General features: G+C 38.7%; 1 non-coding gene and 1 pseudogene across 1 annotated transcript; both read right to left on the bottom strand.

Moving 5' to 3' along the window:
* Nucleotides 1-993: 993 nt before the first annotated feature.
* Nucleotides 994-26378, bottom strand: part of LOC124975266 (mothers against decapentaplegic homolog 1-like) — a 56268-nt pseudogene continuing 30883 nt past the window's right edge.
* LOC124975269 (small nucleolar RNA SNORA33) lies at nucleotides 21440-21569 on the bottom strand. Its single transcript, XR_007106881.1, has one exon. It is a non-coding gene; the product is annotated as a small nucleolar RNA SNORA33 (small nucleolar RNA).

The raw sequence follows: 26378 nt of genomic DNA, 5'->3' as shown, positions 1-26378 counted from the left end.
CCAAATATTTAACAGTTACTAGGTTTGACAATTTGTTTGAAAATGAAAGCCTATTTCTGTACTGTAAACTCCATAAAACTGCCTGCTAAATTCAAACACTCAACAACTGGTATTGAAATACATAGGCTGTCAATTTCAGAGTATCAGGAATTACTCATTTGCTCTCACAGATATATGGATTAATCAGCTGCATTATGCTTTTCGGGGAGATGATGGAATGCATAAAGAAATAAAAAGCATAAAATCTCTAAAAAATCAAAACAGTCAAACATAGACATCAGTTTTTCTAAGGCAATAAACTGAATTTTACAGTATATGCTAGATTTACCATTGTCATTTCCCTTTTCCTCCCCACCTCAAATACTCCTGAACTCACTAGTATAATCAACTCTTCACTTTCAAATATTCTGTACAAATATATTTAGCAAAGAGTATATACCTAACATCATTCTGACAGCAGTGTGGTAAGCATACAATTTTAGAAAGATTGCTACATATATCATAAAGATTTATCTTTACTTAAAAACAAACAAAACCCATAACCAAACAAATAGATTTAAATTTATGAAAATCCATGAAAGAAGATTCAACATGGACTCTAACCCTGATAAAAACACACTTCAGAAAGACCAACCGTTAATGTTAAATTTCTGCCAAATGATGACCCTAAAGTGCCAAACACAAAACAAACTCTTAGGACCACTCTTTTCTGATAATCTGTCCCTCACTTGGCCATGTCATCTTTATACACAGAGTCCTACTAAAAGTCTGCATTTTAGTTATTTTACAAGAGAATGTTACAATATAAAGTGGACAGGTTCTTGATATCAACAGCACGTCATCAAGGGTTTTTGAATTTTTTAATCCAACAGTTTGTCACAGAGATCAAGTATTATTGAGGCTCCTTTGTCAGCTCTCCATCGGGTCTGACTCATCCATCCTTCAAGGACATGCAAAGCTCAATGGTTTGCAGAGGTAGAAGCCTTGGGTCACTTAAGACACTGATGAAATAGGACTATTAGGTGAACCCATCTGGGTTAGAACTTGATCCAGCCAATGTAGGGGACCATGCAAATGTATCTCAATCCAGCAGGGTGTGCTAGTGACATCCCAGTGCTGGTATTCTTCTCCCAAGTCCTGAAAAAAACACAGCAGGGTCATTTAGCTTGATTTACTCAGTGTTCAACTTATGAACTAAAAGGAGTTCACCTAATCAGGGACTGACTGAAGTGACAAACCATTCCCACAAGAATAATGCACAAATGCACACATCATCTGGCAGGTGAACTGTGGTAAATGGTGCTGGTCAACTGAAGTCCATCCATGAACTCCAGATTAAGAATCACTTGTCTTGGGGAATGAAAGTTTTAAAAGACATTATAAAAGCCCAAGAAAAAGAAGAACACAACCACCAAAAGTAAAGAAAGAAAAAGAAGAAAAAGAACATACCACCAAAAATAGAAGACAGGAAATAATTAAAAGACATTATAAAGTTGTCTTAATAATGATACTTTCTAACTTTCATTTTCATTTCCCTTCCATTCTGATAGTAAGGTAATAGCATTTTGGGGAGTGGGTGGTACTGGGGATTGAACTGAGGGGCACCCAACCATGGAGCCACATCCCCAGCCTTATTATGTATTTTATTTAGAGAAAGTGTCTCACTGAGTTGCTTAGCACCTCACTTTTGCTGAGGCTGGCTTTGAACTCTCAATCTTCCTGCCTTGACTTCCCAAGTCTCTAGGGTTACAGGGATTCATCACTGCACCCAGCAACCAAGGCTATTATTAAATTCTCACTTTATCATCAATAAAATAAGGAAAAGCCTTCCTCACACAATGACACAATTTCTTCCCTGTTCGATCACTTAAGGTTCACCTATCAACACAGACTTATTGATCTTTCAATCTCTAAGCAAATGGGCAGGAATGCTTGTAAGTATCCCCAAAGTTGTGACTGACACCTAGCCACTAAACAAAATTATTCATTTGTATAAGAAGGCAGCTTGCCAGACAGCTTCAAAATCACTGAATCAGGGCCCTAAAGTTCATAGAAGTTAAAGAGAAAAGTAATACTGCCACTTTAGAGCTCAAAAACATGTTGGCATTTGTGGACAATAGGGTTTGAAGTTCTGATAGACCCCTGTTTCCTTCAGGTTATCAGAGGAGACTGGGTTCTCCTCTGCTACCTGCCTACTTCTCTAGTTTTATGAAGTACTGCTGAGTGTGAGGACTTTTGGGAGCAGTGATAAAATGTGAACTCTATCTGCTATGTGTACACAGACACATGAACTTGAACCTACATGAAAATACACTAAAATGAAATGTGTTGGTTTGTTTTCATCAGACAGTAACTTCTGAGAGGGCAGAGACAGTATCCACCACAGTCAGTGGCAATGCAGAAGCTCTATAAATTCACACTCAACTGAATGGATCTGGATTTTTCAGATATGGGAGAGTTTAAGGTGAAAATAATTTACAAAATATATGCTTTATATTACCATCCTAAAATGGTCAACTTAAAAATGGTGCAAGACTGGCAATTAATGTTGATTATATTAATGTCCAGAGCATTTCTTCAAGATGCTAAGTGGAAGAGGGTGAAGTATCCAGTTACTGTGATAATAAGGAACAATCACAATAAAATGATGCTGTGAAAACAATCTGCAGTGTTTTTGTTGCAATATTGAGGATCCCTTGCAATTTCAGGAAGAGCTTTCAGTAAGAAAACTCAACTCTCTAAATCCAGCTTTTGAGCTATGTCCATCTCATGGTGTAAGCCCTTTGGTTCTAGTGCACAGTGCATGTTGTTTTAATAAAATGTGTGAGCCCACAGGCATCCTGAAGGTAGAGACTATAAGTTGTTTTCATCTGTGTATTCCTTCTATGGAATAATGCAAGAATTTTGGCTGAAAGAATAAAATCTGACAAGTTTAGAATATATATCTGTGCATTATCAGTAAATTCTATTAGTGTAAAAGGTTTTTTCTTGTGTAAAAGTACATTATTAAAATTGTAAAAATGAAATAGTTAAAACTGATTGAGTGATTAATATGAAATGAATCAGAAGATGCAACTAATTGGAGTATTAGATTTGTAAATTCTTCCAGAGTGTTCCTTCAATAATAATAGACTCTTGAGGGATCTGTAGAATAATTACCACAGTCCTGGATCCATCCACCCTCATTTTACATATAAGGAAAATGAGGCCCAGAGAAGAGTTCCTGCACCTTTCCCACACAGTTAAAATGGCAGCTAGAGGGTGGCACACAACTGTAATCCCATGACTTGGGAGGCTGAGGCAGGAGGATCACAGGTTTATAGCCAGCCTTGGCAACTTAGTGAGATCCTATCTCAAAAATTTTTAAAAAGCAAAGACAGTGAGAAGGAGAACCTATATCTCTTCACTTGAATGCTGTTCTTTGCTCCAAAGTAATAAAAAGAAGCAAACCAAAAACACTTAAGGCAAGTCATTGTCCTTATTCTAAAAATCACCTGACCCAAAACACCAAGTCAAAAATTAAACACTGAGCATGAAAAATGAATGAAAAAGGTCTTTGTAGTCTCATATGTACATGGCAAATAGGTCATTCTCTGAAAGGGGCAAAACAAAACAAAACAAAACTTTCCTTTATTGTTAAAGAGGTATCAGACTCAGTTGCAAAGAACCACTGAACTGTATTTTGAGGAAAGAAAGAGTAAGAAAGCATATTGAAAATATGCTAAGATGACTCAAAATAGGAAAAAATGGTATTTGGGCAAAAACATGTTTGATCTAAAGGATGATGAACAAAGTAAGTTTCCAGAATCATCTGCAGTGATAAGTACATTACAAAACTGGTTTAACAACTATCTAGGTGAGGTTCTGAAGAGAGAACTCTGAGGGTGACTGCTTCACCCCAATCTGCAATTAGTTTTGTTTCTAAGAAGCACATGGGATGGAAATTTATCTTTGAGAATTCAGAGGTAAGTCAGTTTCTAGAATAACCCATGGACTCATGAAACTCAATCAGAAATTAATTTTTTTAACATTTAAATGGCATTGTAAAAACTTTCATTTCTTAGAGGCAGAAGAAGAGACAGCAGAGCAACCAGTTACTACAAGCATGTCTTTAAACTTCTCCTCAAACTTACAATACACACTTACAGCTAAGATACCTATCTTTGAGCAAGGGCCTTAATAAATTTTGAACTATATGAAAAGTACAAGATATATTAGAACCACTACAACAACAAAAACCTGACTTATCAAAAATAATTTCCACTGTGATGAACCCTTATTTTTACAAAAAGATCATGCAGTTATCATTGAACCAAAAGTAACAAGTGTTACAAGCAAAAAAGTACTAGAATAATCATAAAAAGTAATAAAAAGAAAAGAGTGGATATATTTACTCAAATGCTCTTATAGTATAAACATTTAAATCATATGATTAAATACATAATATATTCTAATGGTATTACAATAGCTAAAATAGTGCTATCTGCCTAAGGAAGAGGCTATTGAAGGTTACTACTATTGACATTTAACACAAGTACTCCTATGTTCCAATAAAATTTTCTTAGAAATTTACATTCTGGTTAAGGTTTAAAAATTCCTAGATCAGTAAGTCTGCTATTACAGACACGTAAAAAAGAGGGAGGACATAGACATCATGATGTACTCTAACAAGGCACACCAAAATGCACTAAATCCAACCTAGTCATTTGCAGCTCACTCACCTTCACAAAGCTCATGCATATAAGACATACTTTTGTGAGCTCATAGACAGTCTTAAAACCATGGTCCACAGACTGTGCCAATAACTGAGCAAATTCTTCTTTGTTAGAAATTTTCAAGCTGTACACACTAGAGATCTTGCAGACAGTTGTGGGGTGAAATCTGTGATGGTAGTTGCAGTTCTGAGTGCATGAATATACTACTGTCACTGAGGCATTTAGTATACACCTCCCCTCCAACATAGTAAAGATGCACTCCTGTGGGAAGACAGAACACTTAGTTACTGCCATCTTTTTACAGCTGAAAGGCACCTGTGAAACTTGAACATAAAATATACTTTTATATGGATTTCAACTTTGTCAGCATAGGTAGATTTTCTCTAAGTCCTGCAAAACTGATAAAATCTTTGTTAATATAATATCCACATGTCAATAAGAACAGTGAAGAGGTTTCTATAATGTAAAAGAACAAGTATAAAAACATAACAAAGTATATAATTCCATTTTGAGTTTTTTTGGGGGTACTGGGGGTTGAACCCAAGTATGCCTTATCATTGAGCCACATCCTCTGCCCCTCAACTTTTCAAATTTTGAGACAGGGTCTTGGTAAGTGGCATAGGGCCTTGCTAAGTTGCTGAAGCTGGCCTTGAACTTGCAGCCTTTGTGCTTCAGTCACTGAAGCAAGTCACTCCCAAGTCACTGGGGTAATAGGCAGGTGACTCTGAACACAGTTTATTTTGATAAGTCATTAATGACCTACTTAGCCATAGCTGAACATGTATTCTCACTCTAAAAATATTGTACAATAACACTTGGACTTTGTGGTAATAACTTCTATGTACTCAAAATATGTCTCTTGCATTTTTTTTTGCAGCAGAATATAGAGAAGGGAGACCAAAAAAAGTAGAACTAGAAAACTAGAGGTAGAAGAAACACTGCTGAGAACTGATATAGAAGGGCTAGTAAAATTTTTTTAAACTAAAAAGTGGCATGCTGTTTAAAATGATAGCTCACCAAACTACCACCTACTGCAAACTTCTTCCTCTGAGACCCAGAGTACTACAAGTGTAGGAAATTGACACAATGCAGATTTAAAAGAAGAAAGAGGGGGAAAAGCTCCCCCCCCCAACAAAGTCTCATGCCACTTAGAGAGATTACACATGCCCCCAGCAGTCACAGCTTGTGTGGCTTTAAACAAATCATCTTTCAGGTAGCTGCATGGCTTAGACACTGTACTGTGACTGTCCCATCTGAAATACTAAGTGTTGTGTTTACATGTACACTCAAGGCAGAAGACGTCTGTAACAAACAACTGCTGAGGTAGAAACTCATCTATTACCTGATGTAGTAGAAACATAAGAGAAAGACATTCAGTCCCAATAAGAAAAATGATAAATTTCATCTTATAAAATTTAGAAGGTAATCAAAAATATAAATAAGCAGAAAATGTTACTCCATTAGTGACATGGAGAAAATGATTTTTAATAGTCTAAAACACCATATTCAGTTTTGGGTATCATTTGGGTATTTATGCATGGATATGGATCTTACTATTTATTTTACAGTTCTCCCATGAGCAGACTATTGTGTTCATGCTGATTTTCTGCTGCTATAACAATGTCATGATAAATGTCTCTGGACAATTTGTAATAACATCCTTACTAGAGAATCCTGGATGTTAAAGCACTAAATCAAAGGCTTTGAATAACTTTGCCAAATGACTTTCCAGAATGATTGGATCAATTTTCACCCTCACCAACAGTGTGTAAGTGCCTTCCTTGTTTGACCCAGGCAGGAACTGAATCTGAGCTTCAACAAAAGTCAAAGTTTTCTAATGGACTGCTGAAACATTGTGTAACTGTTTTAATCTGTAGGAGGTTGCATATATGGACTTCTGCACTTCTCCCCTAAACTCACTGTCCATGTTCTTACCTATTTATCCTACCATGGCTCTAGCTTTCTTATTATTTTTTAAAGAGCTGTGCAAATAGAAGTAGAAAATTAATAATTTATATCTTTTTTCCATGTTAATTTTTTGTATTTTAATTTGGTTTATATTATATTTTTTACCCTGAGGAAGTTTGAAATACTTTTCAAATATACTATGCTGCTTCTTTATGCTTAGAAAAAAATTTTTACCTCTTTGATCAAATACATTTTCTTCTTGCCTTTTAATTGTTTGCCTTTGAAAAATACTCAGTAACCATTTGCATATATGGTACAGGGTCAGGATCCTCCAGTTTCCAACAGCTGACTGTGTTACTGAGAACTGTCAGAAGACTCTTGATTTGATATGCTTCTCAACAACCTTAAATTTTTTATGCAGTCTGAGTTTATTCTGTTTTGCTTATGATTTACTCATTATTTTGTAACATTTTACTAACCCTGGTGTCAACAATTTCTTTATATTCCATTAAATCTTTTAGCTACCTACCCTCATTTTTTATTCTTCCAGGTAATACTCAAAACATATTATTCAAATCTCAGAAAACATCACATTGTTGTTTAATTTGCTTTAAACTACAAATTAATTTATGAAAAGCAAATACCCTAAAATGCTTTCACAATATTAAGCCTTTCCTTTAAGAAACACAGACTGCCTGTTTATTTGAATTTTCTTTCTCTCTTGGTAAAGCTTTACTATCTTTATATAATATGAAGTACAGTTTACATTATTTTCAAGAAATTTATTTTTTTCTCTTGCTAGCAGGACTGGGACTTTACCCTCGCTTATACATTTTAATTAGATATTGCCAGATTAAGGGAATCTAACAATTAAAAAAAATAGGTTCTCCATGGGCTTCTAGGTAAACAGTTTCCTGTGAAAAGGCACAGTGCTCATTCATGATATGGGCACAGGTGAAAAAGAAGACTGGTGTGCTTTTGGCAGGACTTTGAATTATTACAGGCTTTCTGGAAATCATTTGACAAAACATATCAAGAGCTTTTGGCCTACTAATTTCACTTCCAGTATGTATCTCATGAAATTATTTAAATCAATCATATCATCTGCAAGTCATGATAATCTTGGATGACTTCCAGCATCTGAAATTCTGAGCACATTATTCAGGTCTTCTGGAACAACTTTAAGTAATGGCATTCCCAGATTTCTTATTTTCTTCCTAATTTTCTAAGAGGAAATTGTACTATGGCTTTTTACTACTTTGGGGGGATAGTCACCTTAGAATTTAATGAAAAGTAAGTCCTTCCATCCCAAATACAGAATGTGTTTAAAAATAATCATAAGGTTGACAGACCATACAAAGTTAACTATACATGTTATAAACCTAACTTCTAGCATTTCATAATTAAAAGTGTTTGGGGATTTTTCCCCCATTTTAGTCATCTTATGGAAATATATATCAGTTCCTATTTAAGGATTGCTTGGTTCCCCTGCCTCTAGAAAGTCTCAAATGCCTTTTAAATATCCATTAAATAATCTTTCTATCTGGTCCACTGTTTTATATTTCACAGATTATTCTTTGTAAACATTTAGCTCTGAAAACAATTTTAAATTTATAGAAATGTCTGAAAAATATCAAAGAAAAAAATAAAGCAACTGTATAACCATCACCCAGAGTAATCCATTGTGACACTCTGCTCCCTTTTCTTTATTGTTGGCACTTCCCTCCCCACCACACACTGACACAGAATTACTTCAGCTACAGATGGAGAGATGGCAGGTATCCTCATATGTGCATATTGTCTTTCTGAAATATTGTGTCATGGTCCTTTACACTTAAGTACTTAAATACATACTTCCCAACCAATACAGCTTCACATAATTGTTAGCAATGCCAGTGAATTTGACATTGATATGATACTTTCACGTACCCTTCTTATTTCAGTTTTGTCTGCTGCTTTAAATACTGTCATTTTAAACAATTTCCCACTGTTTAGCACAGGATGTCTACTAACAAATATTATATACAGCTGTCATGTCTTTTAAGTACTTTTAATTTGGAACATTTCTACAAATTTCTTGTTGTTATTTTTCCACAAATATTTTGGGAGAATAAGACTTTATTCTCCTTACTACTTTAAATATAGAGTGCGCATCACTGTGGGTTTCCCTGATGTTCCTGCAGAATGGGCCCATGTTTGCATTATCAGCTGGCCTTGCCTACTGCTATGGCCTTGTCAGGGAATCAAATCTAGAGGTATATGGTATTTCTTGTCTTTACTGCTGATGACAATTTTGATCCCCCAGCCAAGACGGGTGATTGATTATGTTATTACAAATACAAATTACTATTTTTCCACTGTGCGATCACTGCCTTCTACTGTCTTTGAGACTAGTAGGAAGTTTGTGGGGAGACACTTGGAAGACCATGCAAATATCCTATTTCTCATAAAAATTTCCCTTTATATTTAGACTTCATTGAGGATTCTTGCTTGACTCACAATAGGATGCTTGTCAACTGCTGTTTCTCCAACTCTAGTTCTCACTCTACACCAACCAGCCTTCTAAGTCACTAGCTCATCTATTTATTATTGGCAAGGACATATGTCAGTATTGTTTTTGAGTGGTTTAAAATTCACTTGTGCATCTCATTATATTTGCCCTAGGTATCTGTAGGTTCTGAATTCACAGATAGAAATAAAAAAAAAACTGCCTATACTGAACATATACAGACTTTCCTTTCTTGTCACGATTTCTTGAGCAGCCCAGCATACTATCTACTTACACAGCATTAAGCTGCATTTGATTGAAAGTATACAGGAGGACAGTGCATGTTATTAACAAACACTACACCAAGAGAATTGAGTGTCCATGGGTTTTAGTACATTTGAGGATCCTGAACAAGATATGACAAGGGATGACCAGGTTTTGTGCTCACACCGAGAGTTGTGTGGTAGAAGCCTCTTCAAGTTGACTACTGTGACTTGTCCCACAAGTGTTCTTTAGTTTCTGCTATAATCAAGATGTTTCAGGCTGGAAGCTGGCCATTTCTACAAGGAGCCCCAGTTCTTTGGGGAATGGCACTGGAGGTTACAGTTGGGGTCAGAGATGCACGGTTGCTACTTGATGTCTGTTTCTTGGCCATTCCAGCCTCATACATCAGAAACCACATGTGTGTAGACACATATCTATAGATTTCCATATGAATTAGAACATAAACACATGTGTGCATTTCCATGTATGTATTATTAAGGCTATGAAACATACTGATGCCACCACCTAGTTCATGAGTTTTCTCTTGCCCTCCTTCATGTTTCTGTGTGTTTCCCTCATTCCACAGTAAAAACCAGGCCCCCATAACAGCTGCACACTCAGTCACTCACTTAATCTTATCATATGTGTAAAAGTTACAGAACTGTCTCACTCATATCACCACTAAATAATTTAATATATTAAAAAGACATCTTATTCTTTAGCAAAACAAGAGAGCATAGTACCCTGAAGTGGCAAGTCATGGTTCTGGCTAATTCATATCAACAGAATGGCAGTCAGGAGACCACATACTCTTTAAATGGAAGAACTTCCAGATCATACAAATTTTAGGAATATTTTCAAAATGCAGCAACTGAATATGATCTGGTGTTTGATACCTCAAAAAATGACCAAGTCTCCTCTGGGAGAACTGTGATATGAAAGGTACACATCTGAAGGGTTCAAGCGAAGACTGACCTTTTCCAATGTGCCACCTCATCTTTTCAATAGTGGAATTCTGTTTAACACTGGAGAACTGCCCAAGGCAGAAATGGTTCTCACTGTGGGGAGGATCAGTGAAACCATCCACCAACACACTTGTTGAGGAGGCATAGAATGCTTCACCCACATGATGTTGAGCTCATAGTAGACAATGGAACACCAGTGTTTTGGTTCCTCATAAGCCACTGCCTGAACATCTGTAAAATAGAAAAGTTTCCATCAACCAAAGTTTGTGCCTCGGGCTCTCAAATACTGAAACTGCATCAGAAAACTGGCTCGGGATCATGGAAAAGCGACTGTGCTCATAGGTAAGTAGGTTTTCTCTGAGGTTTAAAGCAGCTACTTCTTACTAAATGAGACATCCTCCTTTGAAAGGAAAACAAATTTCCTCCAATAGCCACCAGAAAGAAAGAGTAGCAACAGCATTTGCTGAATACTAACAATAAGCTACTTCCTTTTTAGCATGCAGTAAAGTTTTATTTACAAATAGGAGCAGATTCAATGGGATGTGGGCAAAAGTCTGCTGACTTATGCTCTAGGAAACCCACCAAAGAGGCCAACAAGAAAAGACAAATATCCCTTACTTGTGAAAATATTAGCTGATTGTAGCCTTCCTCCATTGAGGAAAAATTTTAAAGTTTAAAATTCTTAAAGGAACATTCTTAAATCTGTGTCTACTTCCTGAAATTACCCACAATGGGCACAGGGACCACAGGATCCTATTAGTGTGCACTGCTGTGTCCATTCTCTCCTTCCATCCTATTCTCCAAATTCCAAAACTGTGTGAGGTTTGTGATTAACAAATCAGAGTTTTTATATGTTTGATAAAATGTCCTAGAGTGTCGGGGTTTCGGCCGGACCCCTGGCCCTAGGTGTGGCAAGGCTAAGATGGCACCTGGCAGGCTGCCAGTGCGGTTGGCTTTGGCATAAACAACTGACATTATTTTGAGGAAGTTCCAGGGATTGGCTGAGCTCCCTGATGGACAGTACATGTCCACTGTATGCCTGCCTTTGCTGCCAGTATCTGTGAATGCTCTCCCCTCGTGCAATAATGCTGATTGGTTACAGTACTGTAGATATTGGAGTGTAAGTTCCTCAAAAAGAGAGAACAAAGAAAGAACTATGAGGAAGTAAGCGCGCAAAATAAGGAGTTCAAAAGAACCAGGTTTGCGTCTTGTTTCTCTGCGGGCAGGGAGCGCGACAAGTGGTGCTGGAATCCCGGGAATCAAAGAACAATAATTTTTCACAGACAAGGGTAAGTTAAGTGGTAAGTAATAAAGTAATAAAATAATAAAGCAATAAAGTAATAAAGTAAGTAAGGCTAGTAAGCCCGGTAACAGAAAAAGATTCATAGGCTTTAAGCCCGGTAACAGAAAAAGATTCATAGGCTTTAAGCCCGGTAACAGAAAAAGATTCATAGGCTTTAAGCCCGGTAACAGAAAAAGATTAATAGGCTTTAAGCCCGGTAACAGAAAAAGATTAATAGGCTTTAAGCCCGGTAAAAGTTCACAGAAGGCAGACTCGTTGCCCGGTAAAATTAGTTAGTTTCAATTTATGAAGTGGTACCAAACTGTGTGTGTGGTGTGTTATTTTTGTGTTTGTTGTGTGGCTTGTTTGTGTGCTTGGAGCTCTTACTACTGTAAGATTTAATCATGGGAACAGAACTCTCCAAAACTAGGATGCAGCAGCCTCTTAGGGAATTGCTAAAAAATCACGGAACCCCTTTAAAGGCAAAAACAGCACGCACATTTCTCGATACTTTAGAAAGAGTTTCTCCGTGGTTCTTGGATGAAGGATTGTTAATTATTCCACAATGGGAACATCTAGGAGAGGATTTACGGATAGCGGACAGGCAACAGCCTTTACCAGTGGGTACACTGGCCATTTGGTCTCTTATTAAGTCCTGCTTACAAAAACAGACTGAAACTAAACCTTTTAAGAACCCAAACGGCCCCTTAGAAGAGGGAAGGCAGGTCTTGGAGGAAATTAAAGAGGAACGTTCTCGTCAGTCAGAGAGGAAGTCAGACTCAGAAGAGGAACTATCTGGTGAAGAGTTAGAACAAAGAGTTGAGAGATTAAATATAAGGGAGGAGCGCCCTCTAGTGCCTTTAACGCCAAGTGCACCGACTATAACTACGGTTCCCAAGCCTTTTAAAAACAGACATCATGGATGGGGCTCTGTACAAGGACCCTCCATCTATCCGGTCTTTGAGGATGCACAGCAACAACGCTATCATCAGCCATTAGATTTTAAAATTATAAAACAATTAAAGGAAGCTGTTAGTACTTATGGTCCACAGTCAGCCTTCACGGTGTCATTAGTGGAAACGCTGATGCCAATGAATTTGCTGCTGGTAGATTGGACTAATTTAACTAGGGCCACTCTGTCAGGAGGACAATACTTTATGTGGAAAACCTCTTGGCAAGAATTGTCCATGGATATTGCTAGACGTAATGCAGCGTCGGGCAATCCACAAATAACTACTGAGATGCTCATGGGAACAGGACAATATGAAGGGGTTCAGGCACAGCTTAATTACCACCCAGGGGTATACGCTCAAGTAGCAGGGGCTGCCACCAGAGCATGGAAAACCTTACAAGGGGCTGGGGATTTACATGGACAATTATCTAAGGTAACTCAGGGAAGTAATGAACCTTATGCAGACTTTGTAGATAGGTTAATTCAAACAGCCTCTCGCATTTTTGGAGATGCTGAGAGTGCCATGCCTTTGATAAAACAGCTAGCCTATGAGCAAGCTAATAAATGGTGCAAGGAGGCAATAAGACCATGGAAAAATAAGGATCTAACTGCTTATTTGAGAGTGTGCAAGGATATCAGTGAGTCCACAGGACAAAGTGCTGCATTTGTAGCTGCTCTAGACAGACAGACCCAGGTGAATGCTGCTGCTCTAGACAGACAAACCAAGGTATTAACTGCAGCATTGGCTATGAGAGGACAGAGAGGGCTCAGACAAAGCAAAGGACCCCCTGGTTCCTGCTTTGTTTGTGGACAGATGGGCCATCTGAAGGCTACCTGTCCCTTAAACAACAAACAAGCAGAGCAAAGACAGGGACAGGAGCTCGGCACCTGTCCTAGGTGTCAAAGAGGAAAACATTGGTTTACTGAGTGCCGCTCAGTGAGAGATAGACAAGGCAACCCTTTGCCACCTAATCCTAAGATGACAAAAAACGGGGTAAGGGGCCCACCCCGGGGCCCACAACAAATATATGGGGTGATTCAACAAGTGCCCAGACAGTGGTACCCACCCACAGAGGAGGGAATGCAACACAAGAAAGAAAAGCCACCTCAGGGAGTGCAGGACTGGACACCTGTGCCACCTCCAGACTTATATTAACGCCTGATATGGGTGTTCAGATGATAGATACAGACTGGAAAGGTGATATTCCTGCAGACTCGGTAGGATTGCTTCTAGGTAGAAGTTCTTCTACCTTGAGAGGTCTTATAGTCCATCCAGGAGTTATTGATCCGGATTTTCAAGGACAAGTTAAAGCCATGGTTTCATCACCTAAAGGAATTACAGTCATTTCTCCAGGAGATAGAATAGCACAGATGTTAATTTTACCTAGCCAACATTCCTTATGGCCTAGTAAAAAGAATATCAGAGGAGATAAAGGATTTGGATCTACAGGGGGATCATGGGCTAATTTTACTATGGACCTCCAAGAAAGGCCCATTATACAACTAATAGTGGGGCATAAGCCTTTTATAGGATTACTAGATACAGGGGCTGACAAAAGTATAATAAGTGAGGCAGTATGGCCCAAAGGCTGGCCAGTAGTTACGGCCAATCAAAATCTACAGGGTTTAGGTACAGCCCAGTCTCCTAATCAGAGTGCTGCTTCATTATCTTGGAGAGATGAAGAAGGTCATTCTGGAGTCTTTCAACCTTATGTTTGTAAAATACCAATTTCCTTGTGGGGAAGAGATGTCCTTACTCAGATGAATGCCAAACTGACAACTAATATTAGTTCAAAACCTGTTGCACATATGATGAAAAAGATGCAATATACTGAAGGTCAAGGGCTAGAGTGTAAACAACAAGGATTGATACACCCATTACCCTTGCCTCCTCCAAAAAATGATCTTCAGGGTTTGGGTTTTTCCTAGGGGCCACTGTGCAGTCACCTATTCCTATAGTTTGGAAAAATGATGAGCCACAATGGATATCTCAGTGGCCTCTTACCAAAGAAAAGTTACTAGCGGCTCAAGAATTAGTCAAAGAACAAATACAGGCAGGACATCTACAACCCTCCACTTCTCCTTGGAATACCCCTATCTTTGTCATAAAAAAGAAATCTGGCCAATGGAGATTATTACATGACTTAAGAGCTATTAATGCACAAATGTACCCTATGGGTCCCATACAAAGAGGATTACCTTTAGTTACAGCTTTACCCAAATACTGACCTACTATTGTTTTAGACTTAAAGGATTGCTTTTTTTCTATCCCATTACATGAAAGAGACTGTTGGAGGTTTGCTTTCACCTTGCCTTCACTCAATCACACACAACCTGATCAACGGTTTGAGTGGACTGTGTTACCACAAGGCATGGCTAATAGTCCCACTTTATGTCAAATTTATGTAGATAAAGCTTTAGAACCAGCGAAAACTAAGTTCCCAAAGTTGTTGATTTATCATTATATGGATGATATCCTAATATGCCATAAAGACAAAAACCTCCTAGAGGAAGCCTTACAGTTCTTAATATCCACGTTACAAGTACATGGATTATTTATTTCTCCAGAAAAATTACAAATGGGAGAAGTTCAAGAATATTTAGGTACAAAACTGACAGCTACTATGGTAAAACCTCTTAAAATAACCATTAGAACCAGTGAACTTAAAACTTTAAATGATTTTCAAAAACTCCTTGGAGATATAAATTGGATTAGGCCATATCTGAAGATTACCACGGGGGAGTTAAAGCCTTTGTTTGATATACTTAAAGGAGATCCTGAGTTAAATTCCCCAAGGGTACTCACTCCGGAAGGCCGTAAAGCACTTGCTTTGGTAGAAAAAAGATTACAACTAGATCACACAGATAGATGTGATCCATCCCAACCCCTCATGTTAATCATCATTCCAGAACAACATAGTCCCTATGGAATCATATGGCAAGGAGGACCTTTACAAAGTGTTAATCTCCCAGCATCGCCTACAAAACAGTTACAAACATTTCCGAAGGCGACAGCTCAGTTAATATATAAGGGGCTAGAGGCCTGTGTTACTACATTTGGAAGCCACCCTAAGATTATTATTGTCCCCTATACCAAACTTCAAATACAGTGGTTAGTTCAACATGATGACGATTGGGCTGTTTTACACTGTTCAACTACAGCAACTTTTGATAATCATTATCCTAAACATCCTTGGATACAATTTTGTAAAAACACTCCTGTTATATTCCCTAAAATTACCAGAACACAGCCTTTGCCAAATTGCCAAACGGTCTTTACTGATGGTTCAAAAAATGGAGTTGGAGCTGTAATAATTGGAAATAAAACAGAAACTATCATTCTCCCTCCTTCATCTGCACAAGTGGTGGAACTTGCTGCAGTAGTCTTAGCTTTCAATATCATGATAAATCAACCTTTTAATCTGTTATCTGACAGTCATTATGTGGTACAATCAGTGCCTTGTTTAGAAAATGTGCCTTATATTCCTGATGGATCCACAGTTGCTCCTTATTTTCGAACCTTGCGTGCCTTAATTTTAGATCGCAAATACCCTTTCTATGTAGGACATATTAGAGCTCATTCTGGACTGCCTGGTCCACTTGCCAGAGCTAATGCTGAAGCTGATAGGGCAACAAAAACTGTTTTTGCTTTTACTATGTTAGAACAAGCTAAAATGTTCCATACCCAATTTCATGTTAATTCCACCACCCTTAAAAGAAAGTTTAATATATCTAAAGATGCTGCCAGACAAATTGTTAAGACATGTCGACATTGTGCTCCACTATTGCCAGTACAGTCTGTGGGGGTAAATCCCAAAGGACTGCTGCCCAATCATATTTGGCAAATGGATGTTACTCACTTTCCTGAATTTGGAAATCTTAGATATACTCATGTGTCAGTTGACACTGCCTCAGGAGTGATCATGGCCTCTGCTCACACGGGTGAAAAGGTTAAAGATGTCATACAACATTGTTTACAGGCCTTTGCAGCCTGGGGCACTCCTAAAATTATTAAAACTGACAATGGGCCGGCTTACACATCCAAAAGTTTCTTACAATTTACACAAACTTTTAATATACAACTTATCACAGGAATTCCTTATAACCCTCAAGGACAAGGCATAGTGGAACGCACTCATTTAATGTTAAAAAATTGTTTAATAAAACAAAAAGGGGGAATAGGTGCTGACTTTAGAGCACCTAAAGATAAACTAAATTTAGTACTTTTTATCTTAAATTTTTAAAATGTGGATAAGAATGGGAGCACAGCTGCAGAGCGACATGCTAATCCCACAAGTACTCAAGTGTGGGTTAAATGGAAAGACATTCTCACAGGAGTATGGAAAGGTCCAGATCCAGTTCTGCGGTGGGTCCGAGGGTCTGTTTGTGTCTTCCCACAGGATCAGCAAACACCGATCTGGATACCTGAAAGGTTGACTAGACTGGTGCATCAAAACAATGATGAAGAACATCATGCTGATAAGCATCCTATTGATGATGACAATGACACCGGTGAAGACTTGAGACCTGTGGGCAATAGTTAAAGCTTGGCCATATCCTTTACCGCTAACTAACACCTCCTCTACCCTCCCACCTTTGTTTTCTACAGGACCTAGGACTGGATTGCCGACTGTCATCATGGATCCCAAGGAAGAACCTTATAATTTTTCTACCCTTTCTCTGCCAGGTACCCTTTGCCTTGATATCTCTACCAATAACAAAATTGTTAATGACACTTCTCTTAGGCCTTGCATTCAATTACAGCGTGAAGTACAAGTGTTATTTTTAAGACAGCCTACTAAAGGGATTGATTTCCAAGAATGTATGACTATAACCCAGGGTAAAGTTACAGGGACAAGTAAGATTACTATTTCAGGGCAAGTTGTCTTTCTTGAAGGTTTAATCCCAAAGTGACTGAAACTGCCATCTACTGGATTTCATACACCTCGTGTTTTCCCTCCTTGTGACCCCAAATTTTCTAGTCCTCCCATTTGGACAGGTTGTCAACATGCTAAAGGAGCAGCTCCTATTCAACATGGATTTTATTTCACCCCAAACTTTACATACCAGCAATCTGTGAACAATTTTATCCAAAACCTCGTCTACCTTGGCTTTTGTCAAGATATAAATCCTTTTGATAATTGGTTCCTATTTACCTCCCAAGCAGGATATACTAATCTTCAGCCTTTGTTTGCTCTACAAGGAGGTTCGTTTAAGGCCTGTTATTGGAATCACACTTCAGATCATACTGGCACGGGCCCTTTCCAGGCCAGTAAGATAGCTTGTAACAATACTATAACATTGTATTCCACTCCTGTGTGTGTCTATCCTCCTTTTATGTTCCTATTAACTAATGTTTCTAATGGCATGACCCTCAACTGCTCTGGAACTAACTGCTATCTTTCTCAGTGTTGGAATGCAACAAAATATTCCCGAGCCGTCATTATGCGTATTCCTACTTTCTTGCCCATACCAGTCTCTGTTACAGATGATGAATTGCCAGTATTGCTTTCCAGAAATAGGAGAGATTTTGGAATCACCGCAGCAGTCATTACCGCCATAGTTGCATCAGCGGCAGCAGCCACTGCGACAGCTGTAGCCTTAACTACGTCTGTACAATCTGCAGCCACAATCAATAAGGTGGTTCAACAAACTGCTACTGCCTTATCTACTCAGCAGACAGTGGATCAACACTTAAAAGCAGGGATTCTTTTAGTAAACCAGCGAGTGGACTTACTTCAAGAACAAATGGACATTTTACAGGAACTGTTAAACGTGGGATGTATTTATCGTCTGACGGGACTGTGCGTTACACCTGTAGCTTACCATAACCTTAGCTATGCAACAAACTTGTCTAGAATATTGTCTGCTCAGCTACAAACAAATTGGTCTTATACATTTGATAATCTTACTGCTATTCTTAGATCTCAAATTGTTAGTCTCAATGCTACTAGAGTTAATGTAGCCCCTATGTCCGAAGTGCTAAGTTGGCTATCCTCTTCTTTCAGTTTTGTAAAACAATGGGCAGGTATGGGAGCCTTTTGTATGTTCATGGTTGTTGCTGTTGTCTTCCTCACACCCTGGATCATGCGTATGCGCCAAGAGCAGGCTAGGGATAGAGTCATCTTCCATCAGGCCATGGCTGCCCTAGAGGTCGGCAGTTCTCCACAAGTATGGCTCACGATGCTGGACCGCTAGCCAGACGGGTAAGGAAGGAGGTGACCCCGTACCGACCTAAGACAGGAGCTGTAGCATGCTCTGCAGTTATCCGATGACGGGTAAGGACGGTGGTTGACCACTCCGCCTAAGACAGGCACGGTCCCGAGCTTTCCTTTTCTTTTTAAAAGAGAAAAGGGGGAACTGTCAGGGTTTCGGCCGGACCCCTGGCCCTAGGTGTGGCAAGGCTAAGATGGCGCCTGGCAGGCTGCCAGTGCGGTTGGCTTTGGCATAAACAACTGACATTATTTTGAGGAAGTTCCAGGGATTGGCTGAGCTCCCTGATAGACAGTACAGGTCCACTGTATGCCTGCCTTTGCTGCCTGTATCTGTGAATGCTCTCCCCTCGTGCAATAATGCTGATTGGTTACAGTACTGTAGATATTGGAGTGTAAGTTCCTCAAAAAGAGAGAACAAAGAAAGAACTATGAGGAAGTAAGCGCGCAAAATAAAGAGCTCAAAAGAACCAGGTTTGCGTCTTGTTTCTCTGCGGGCAGGGAGCGCGACACTAGAGAGGATCATGTATCATAAAACACAGAATAAGTAAAAAAAAGATCCTAAAAAATTTACTGCTTAAAAGTTTTACATCCCAATTTATTACACTGTACATTTAAGGTTCACAGAAAATTTCAATGCAAGGTCCAGAGATTTTCTGTATATCCCTGAACCTACGCATTCCTTCTCATGCTATCCTTGGCCCCACACTGAGGGGTATATTTGTTATAGCCTATCAATCTACATTAACACATAATTATCACCCAAACCCCAGAGTTAATATTTATATGAGGTGTGTGTGGTACTGGAGATGGAACCCAGAGACCTGAGCAATCTTGACAAGTGCTCTACCATTTAGCTACACCCCTAACTCTTAAAGTTCACTCTTGGTATTGTTCCTTGTATGGGTCTGGCCAAATGTACAGCAACACACAGCTGTCATCATAGTATTACATAGATATCATCAAACTTTAAGTTCTTAAAAAATACATGCAACTCTGACAAAGTCTGAGGCATATCTTATTTTAATGAAAAAAGTGCTAATGAAATAAGCAATTAGTTGAATTTTGACTTCAATTAAAATCTAGAAATCAAGTTGCACTTTAACTTCAATTTGCATAAATGTTATACAGATTGAACAACCTGTGCATGTGGGAGTGTGTGGGTGTGCCAATGAAGCCCTCCAGGAGAGAACCCTGGGGAAGGGTTCTTATATCCAGAAGTGTGGCTGTGGCTTCTGACAGATGCTCAGGGTCCTCCCACACTTATTTACCTGAGCTCTGCTCTCTTAAGTCTACTCAGCTTGCCACTGTCAACCTGGAAGAAGTACGGCATCATCCCCTCAGTAACTGCCATGAATAATACAGAGCTGGAAGTAGAGACTTACCCTTCACCAAGGAAGGAAAGAAATGTCCAGTTCCACTTAAGTTTTTCAGAGTGAGAAGAGGAAAAATGTGTGCCTCAATTTCTTTTGGTTAAAAAGTTAACAATAAATTCAGCAAGAAAGAAGCAAATGCTATTAGTTTTAGTTTCAGTGAGTCATAAATAAGGTCTAGAAAAGAGATGGGGTTTATGAATCTAGATTCTAACCACAAAATAAATCTTTTGGGAGGCAAATTATGTGAACTCTCCATTTTGAACACCAACTGTAGAACTCTGCTGGTGCTGTGCCCGTTGTGGCTCAGCTCCCCTCTGTCCATGTAATAGCATATCACCACCAGTTCTAAATGATAAAGCACTGGAGAGCTGAAGAGATGAGTGAAGAGTCACTCTCAGGCCTCTGTTAGTTAAACAGTCAGTGTCCACTCATTAAATAAGAGGTACATGTGTTATCCACAGAATGCTTTCCATCAGGCTTCTCTCCCTGTGCTCTACCTTTCTCTAGCAGTTAACTTTTTAAAGATTAATACAATTTGCGAGAGAAAGCAATGTTTGCACATATTGAATTTAGACTCTACAAGGGGAGTAAGCAGCAACTCAGTTTCCTTCCTCTGTTGATTTCTGAACACAGTGAAGGTGCTCTCATATTTGTGTCCATTTTTTGAGAGTCATCCTCGGTTACAGGGTCTTCACAAGGCAAGTAAGCAACAAAATTTAAAAGAAATTACATGCTTAAAACACATATTTTATTCTGTGTCAAGACTAAGATTTCAAGTTGCCAATTAACCTTCACATCAAAAGACTAGATACAACAGACACCAGTCTTGATGTACAATTTCTGAAGATTATTAGCACCTGAGAAACTCCTCAGTTTTTAATGACAGTTCAGTAGGAAGAGAAACATCCACTACATACCTATAACAGGAGTTGTCAGCCCATCCAGGACCACATCATTCATTGATTCATTCATTCATACATTCCTTAATTTCTTCCTTCATTTATCATATGTGATTCAACATTATATGTAGTTTCTTGTTAACATTTGGAAGTTTCACCCACGTTTTTAGCATTAATTATACAGAAGTCTTTTTAAATTTTTTTTTAGTTGTAGGTGAAAATGATACCTTTACTTAATGTATTTTTATGTGGTGTCAAGGATCAAACCTAGTACCTCTCACATGCTAGGCAAGCATTCTGCCACTGAGTCACAGCCCCAACCCCCAGAAGTCTTAATAATTAAAAGTCTTATGGAACATGCTTTCCATTACTAATATCTGCTGCAGCCATTTCTGAGAACCTTAGTGACTTCAGTGTCCTTAAAGTTCACAACATGGCATTACTACTGGCAGCTTTTTCTAAATTTCTGTAGAAACACATCCAGGTGAGCAGAGTCACAAGGTGGCTTGGACCACGCCATTTTAAAAAACAATTATAATGGCACTTCATCCCACTCCCATACTGTCCCCCTGAAGAGGACCTGTGCATTTCAGTTTCAACTACTGGATGGAAAAAATCTGAAAGCTACAAGGAAATGATTAAGAAGGGAGGTTTGAGAATCTTTTGCATTAAACCTAAGGGCTTTTAGGAATTTGCCAGACAACTATCATTAAAGTCTAAGGATTTAAAAATGTTAATTTTCCATCACTTTGAGCAACCTGTTAACTTCTCCCTACTATTTAAATAAGCACTAGTTTTAAAATGCCTAAAACAATAATTGAAAATAAATCAGTTTATCACAGTTTTAATTCTAAAATCTTCTGTTTCAGAATCTACATATGTACTCTCCTGAAGAGCTCACCACTAGCTGGCAAACCAGGGCAACAATGTGATTTCTGAAACTACAATACTAGTCCAAGTCTGGTGTTTCCTTACTTTAAAATAAAGGGCACTATGGCTTCCCACCAACAGCACTTTGTGGTCACTGGCTCTGGGGAGCCCACCACCTAGCACCATGACAGAGCCTTGGGAACAAACTTAGATCTGAGGGAATCTCACATGCTGGGAAAAGTCCTTGGGCAACTGTTTAATAGGAATAACCATCACCTCTCCTCCAGGGGTTCTCAGGGATGCTAAGTGATGCTCCAGCTCAATCAGCCCAATGCTTCCACCATCCAGTGGCTGAAAAGCAGTGACTCAGTGTCCCAAGACAGGGTTACAGGGGTTGCATCTGGATGCCTTTCCCCATTTCTCCTTCTGCTTTACATTTAGCTTCTTCCCTGTAGCTCTATGGCTGACTGTTTTACCTCAAGTCAGGAATCAAGGCAGCCTCTTCTGAGCCTAAATCCCATGGATTTCCATTGTAAAGTTGGGGACAATTTCATTGGCCCCCTACAGCATCAGCATGGCTAAGAGGGAGAAGCTCATTACAGCTGGTGGTCTAGGATTCTTTCTTTCTTTTTCCTGTTTTTCCTCTACTTGGTCTGTGTCTTATCCCTGACAGCCAAGGACAAAGTATAAACTCAGTCAATAATCTTCAGGTTTTTCTTTCAGGTTCAACCCAGTTGCCACTGCTCTAAAGTGCACTGAAATGTATCTCCTTACCACCAACCTGCGCACCAAGTCCAACATGTTTTCAAGGGAGTTATGTGGACAGGGAATCACCAGATGATAATACTTTGATCTTTAAACTAATATACCACCTTCATCCCAACAATTTTGGATTGAAAAACCACAATACAAAATAAACAGGCTTACAAAATAGGGGAGTAACAAGGCCTGGGGTTGTGGCTCAGTGGTAAAGCACTTGTCTTGCACACATGAAGTCCTGGGTTCCATCCTCAGCACCACATAAAAATAAAATGATTGTACTGTGTCCACCTACAACTAAAATAAATATATATGTATATATATAATAAAACTTTATATGTATTTATACAAATTGTATTTAATTTATATATAAAAACAAATATATATTTATTTATATATATTAAAAATAGGGGAGTAAAAACTACATAAAATGGAAGCAATATAAAGTATGAAACACTTTCCTTTTTATTCAGTACTGGGGATTGAAAGTAGGGACACTTTGCCATGAAGCTACATCCCCAGATCTTTTTATTTTGCTAAGTTGTAGAGGCTGTCTTTGAAATTGTGATTCTCCTCTCTCAGACACCCAAGTAGCTGGAATTCTGGATGTGTGCCACCCACTGGTTCACTTTTCAATTTTTAAAGGTCCAGGACTGATGCTGAATTTAAATTTACTTAAAAACACTCTAAGTGGCCCAAAAAACATGTTTACCTCTTTTCCCTTTCCAAAATGTTAATGAACTTCAAGTCCATCTTTGATTCTCCTCAAGGTCTTCTGGCAAGAAATTTGGTACTCTTTGTTTTCTGAGATTCTTATTTATTAATTTATAATTTGAAAAATACAATGTCCTAATTTATCATTTATTTTGATAACCATTACACCATCAGTTATTGTCTAAGAGGAAAATAATTGTTTTTTGCCTGTGCTAAGTTAAAGAAGCAGATGGTTCCTGCACTTCCACTGAAGTTCCTTTGTTGCTAAAGTATGTTTCTTGGGATTACATCACCACTTAAATGAATTTAATTAAATGGTGGGGTGTGATCCCTTAGGGAATATCTCTCTGTGGGGGAACTGGCAAAAGGGTTTTTCCATGTCTGAAACGTGAAGTTAATCAAGGCTGCTTTTTGTAATGGCAATATGTGTAATGCACTATTTCTTTTTTTTAAAACCAATAACAAAGAGTATAATAATGCCACTCACAGAAGGATGCAGCTGTTTCCAAATTTATTTTCAAACAAGTGAAAAACAGTTTATTTCAGCATCTGTTCCTGACAAATGAAGCAAGACATTTGCTTCCTTGGTTGGAGCCTCCTTCCTCTGTGAGTGGCACAGGAAGCACTCAAGCTTGGACCCAGATGCTGGGTGAAGCCTCTTCTCTGCCAGGTGGCCCATCTCCCTGGGGCCACTCCATCCTACCTGGCATTTGATAAAGGCCACCTGGGTCTGAGGTGGTTGGAGAGTGATAGGTGCTGCTGCTGCTTCCAGGAGAATCTGGGTAAATGCTGTTGGGAGAATGCAGGAATGGGTGGCTGGTAGTCTGCTGGAAAGAATCTGGAAAGGTGGCTTTGAGTGGCATGTGAAGCTCCTCCTGTTCCAAGTTCCAGAACTGAACTAGGAGGCTGTGCTGAGGACTGTATTCACTGTGTCTCAGAACCAGCACTGGAGGAAGAACTGGAAATGGAGAGGAAAATAAGAGAAATAAAGTTGAGAATAGCAAAGATCGATGAGTCCCTCACTAGAAAGCTGTAACATTATCTGTAAGTGACAAAAAATGATCTGAACCCATCCCTCCTGCCAACTCAAAAGCACCATTCAAATGAAAATCCATTTTATACTTAGGAACAAATACAGTCTCTTTAGACACACAGATGACATGCCTGAGATCTGCAGAATGGACAAAATGCCCAAGGAAATTTTACAAAATACTTTCTTTTAGGTTAAAAATTGTTAAGATTCTCATTCCTAATTTTTCCACCCACTAAAAAAAAAATCAAGCACAATTAAGAATGTCACCACTGTTAAGTCCACTTCACAGCCCAGCTGATAAGATTTTAGTGTTTATTTAATGATATGCATTATTCACCATGAATGTTTTAAATGACACATAAATTTGCTTTAAAATGTAAAGCAGAGTAAATAAAGCTGAGGAAGTAGACATAGTGAGCAAGAAAACATCCAGAGGCTGGTGGAGACATTGATCACACAGGGGTGATGCTCTGTGGGGCAGAACTCACACTGTCCTGTCCCAGTGGCAGCCCTCCATGAACACCTCTTTTCTGAGGTGCTTAGTGAATTTACCAACATTCCTTGGCACCCCCTGATAGACCAAGGAGGACACTGGATGAAAACTATATTCTGCTAACTAAAAACTCAAGACATTAAGGCCCAAATTGCAGGCACCTGAGAGAAGAAAGGGCAAGTACTCTCCCTCCTAAAAGTTCCATATAACACTAGGAACATGACTAGCTGAAAATCAGCATGCTTATCAAATTCTAGAAACCTCCAGGCAAAGACACCATCAATATAGCCATTCTAGAAGGGAAGGGTGGGGAAATGGTCAGTTACAGAGCCCTGACCAGGCTCCACCCCAAGTTTCCCACCAGGGTCCCCAGATGGCTTCTCCAAGGGGAAAGGCCTTTGAAGCCCTCCTGCTCTTGTAGCCTCAGTGGAGAGGAGAAAAACCAATTTTCAAACTGCAGGAGTGAAGAGATAAGATTTAAAATCTATTATTGTTAGTAGTTAAAACTCAATGCATTTCCTTAAAGAAATAATATTTTGTGGCATTAGGAATCAGGTTTACTTCTGAGGAGTTTCCAGGAAATCTCATGATTTATTTTGTTTTGGGGGAAAATAAGCTCTTAATACTTAGATTATCACATATTTATGAGCTGAAAAATATTAAGTATTAAATTTCTCATGCTGTATCTTATGTTCCTATATAATGCTGTAGCAGATTTGTTGAATTCCCTATTAACTGGCCCTACAAAAATAAAGCTTTTGAGCATATTGCTTTAGTTTTTTTCAGCACTATGATGGAATCTGCCCAAACCAAGCCATTAAGAAACTGATTCTTTTATCCTTCTAGCTTTCAATATCACCTGAAGCGCAAACTATTATATCTTGTCCAAAAAATTACTGATAAAGGGTTCTGAAATGCCAATAGAAACCTTACAAGATGTAAAAAATCCAATGACTTTAAATTAAATTATCATCTAGCTACAGTTTGTTACAATTTTCACTCCAAATCACCCTAAACCCCTAAACCACCTTCCACAAATGCAGAAACAGGTGGAAACCTGAGTCAATCTCCATCTCCTCTACCTTTCAGAGGATATCCACTGGCAGGCTATTTTAGCAGCTCTTGTTTTGCTCAGGAGTCTTTGAGAACTTCCTGTTCCTACTGCCTGAAGGCAGGTGTCTGGGAACATATTCCAATTGCTGTGCACAGACTTATAATTTATATGGGTCGATCCACTGAATGTACCACCACAAGCCATATAGAAAAAGATAGTATTTATTAAGACATACAAAGTATATACAAAAGGATAACCATCCCAGGTAGCATACAAACTCAGGAGAGACATCATGGGCATTTTGCAACATACATAACCAAAGAAAGCAGTCTTGTCACCTTTGAGTTCTTCTCATCCCTCTTAAATACAGTGGAGTAAACATAAAAAGTTATTG

The sequence above is a fragment of the Sciurus carolinensis genome, unplaced genomic scaffold (genome assembly GCF_902686445.1).
Source record: "Sciurus carolinensis unplaced genomic scaffold, mSciCar1.2, whole genome shotgun sequence".
Lineage (NCBI taxonomy): Eukaryota > Metazoa > Chordata > Mammalia > Rodentia > Sciuridae > Sciurus > Sciurus carolinensis.
The sequence above is the reverse complement of the archived record's forward strand: the minus strand, read 5'-3'. Positions and strand labels throughout refer to the sequence as shown.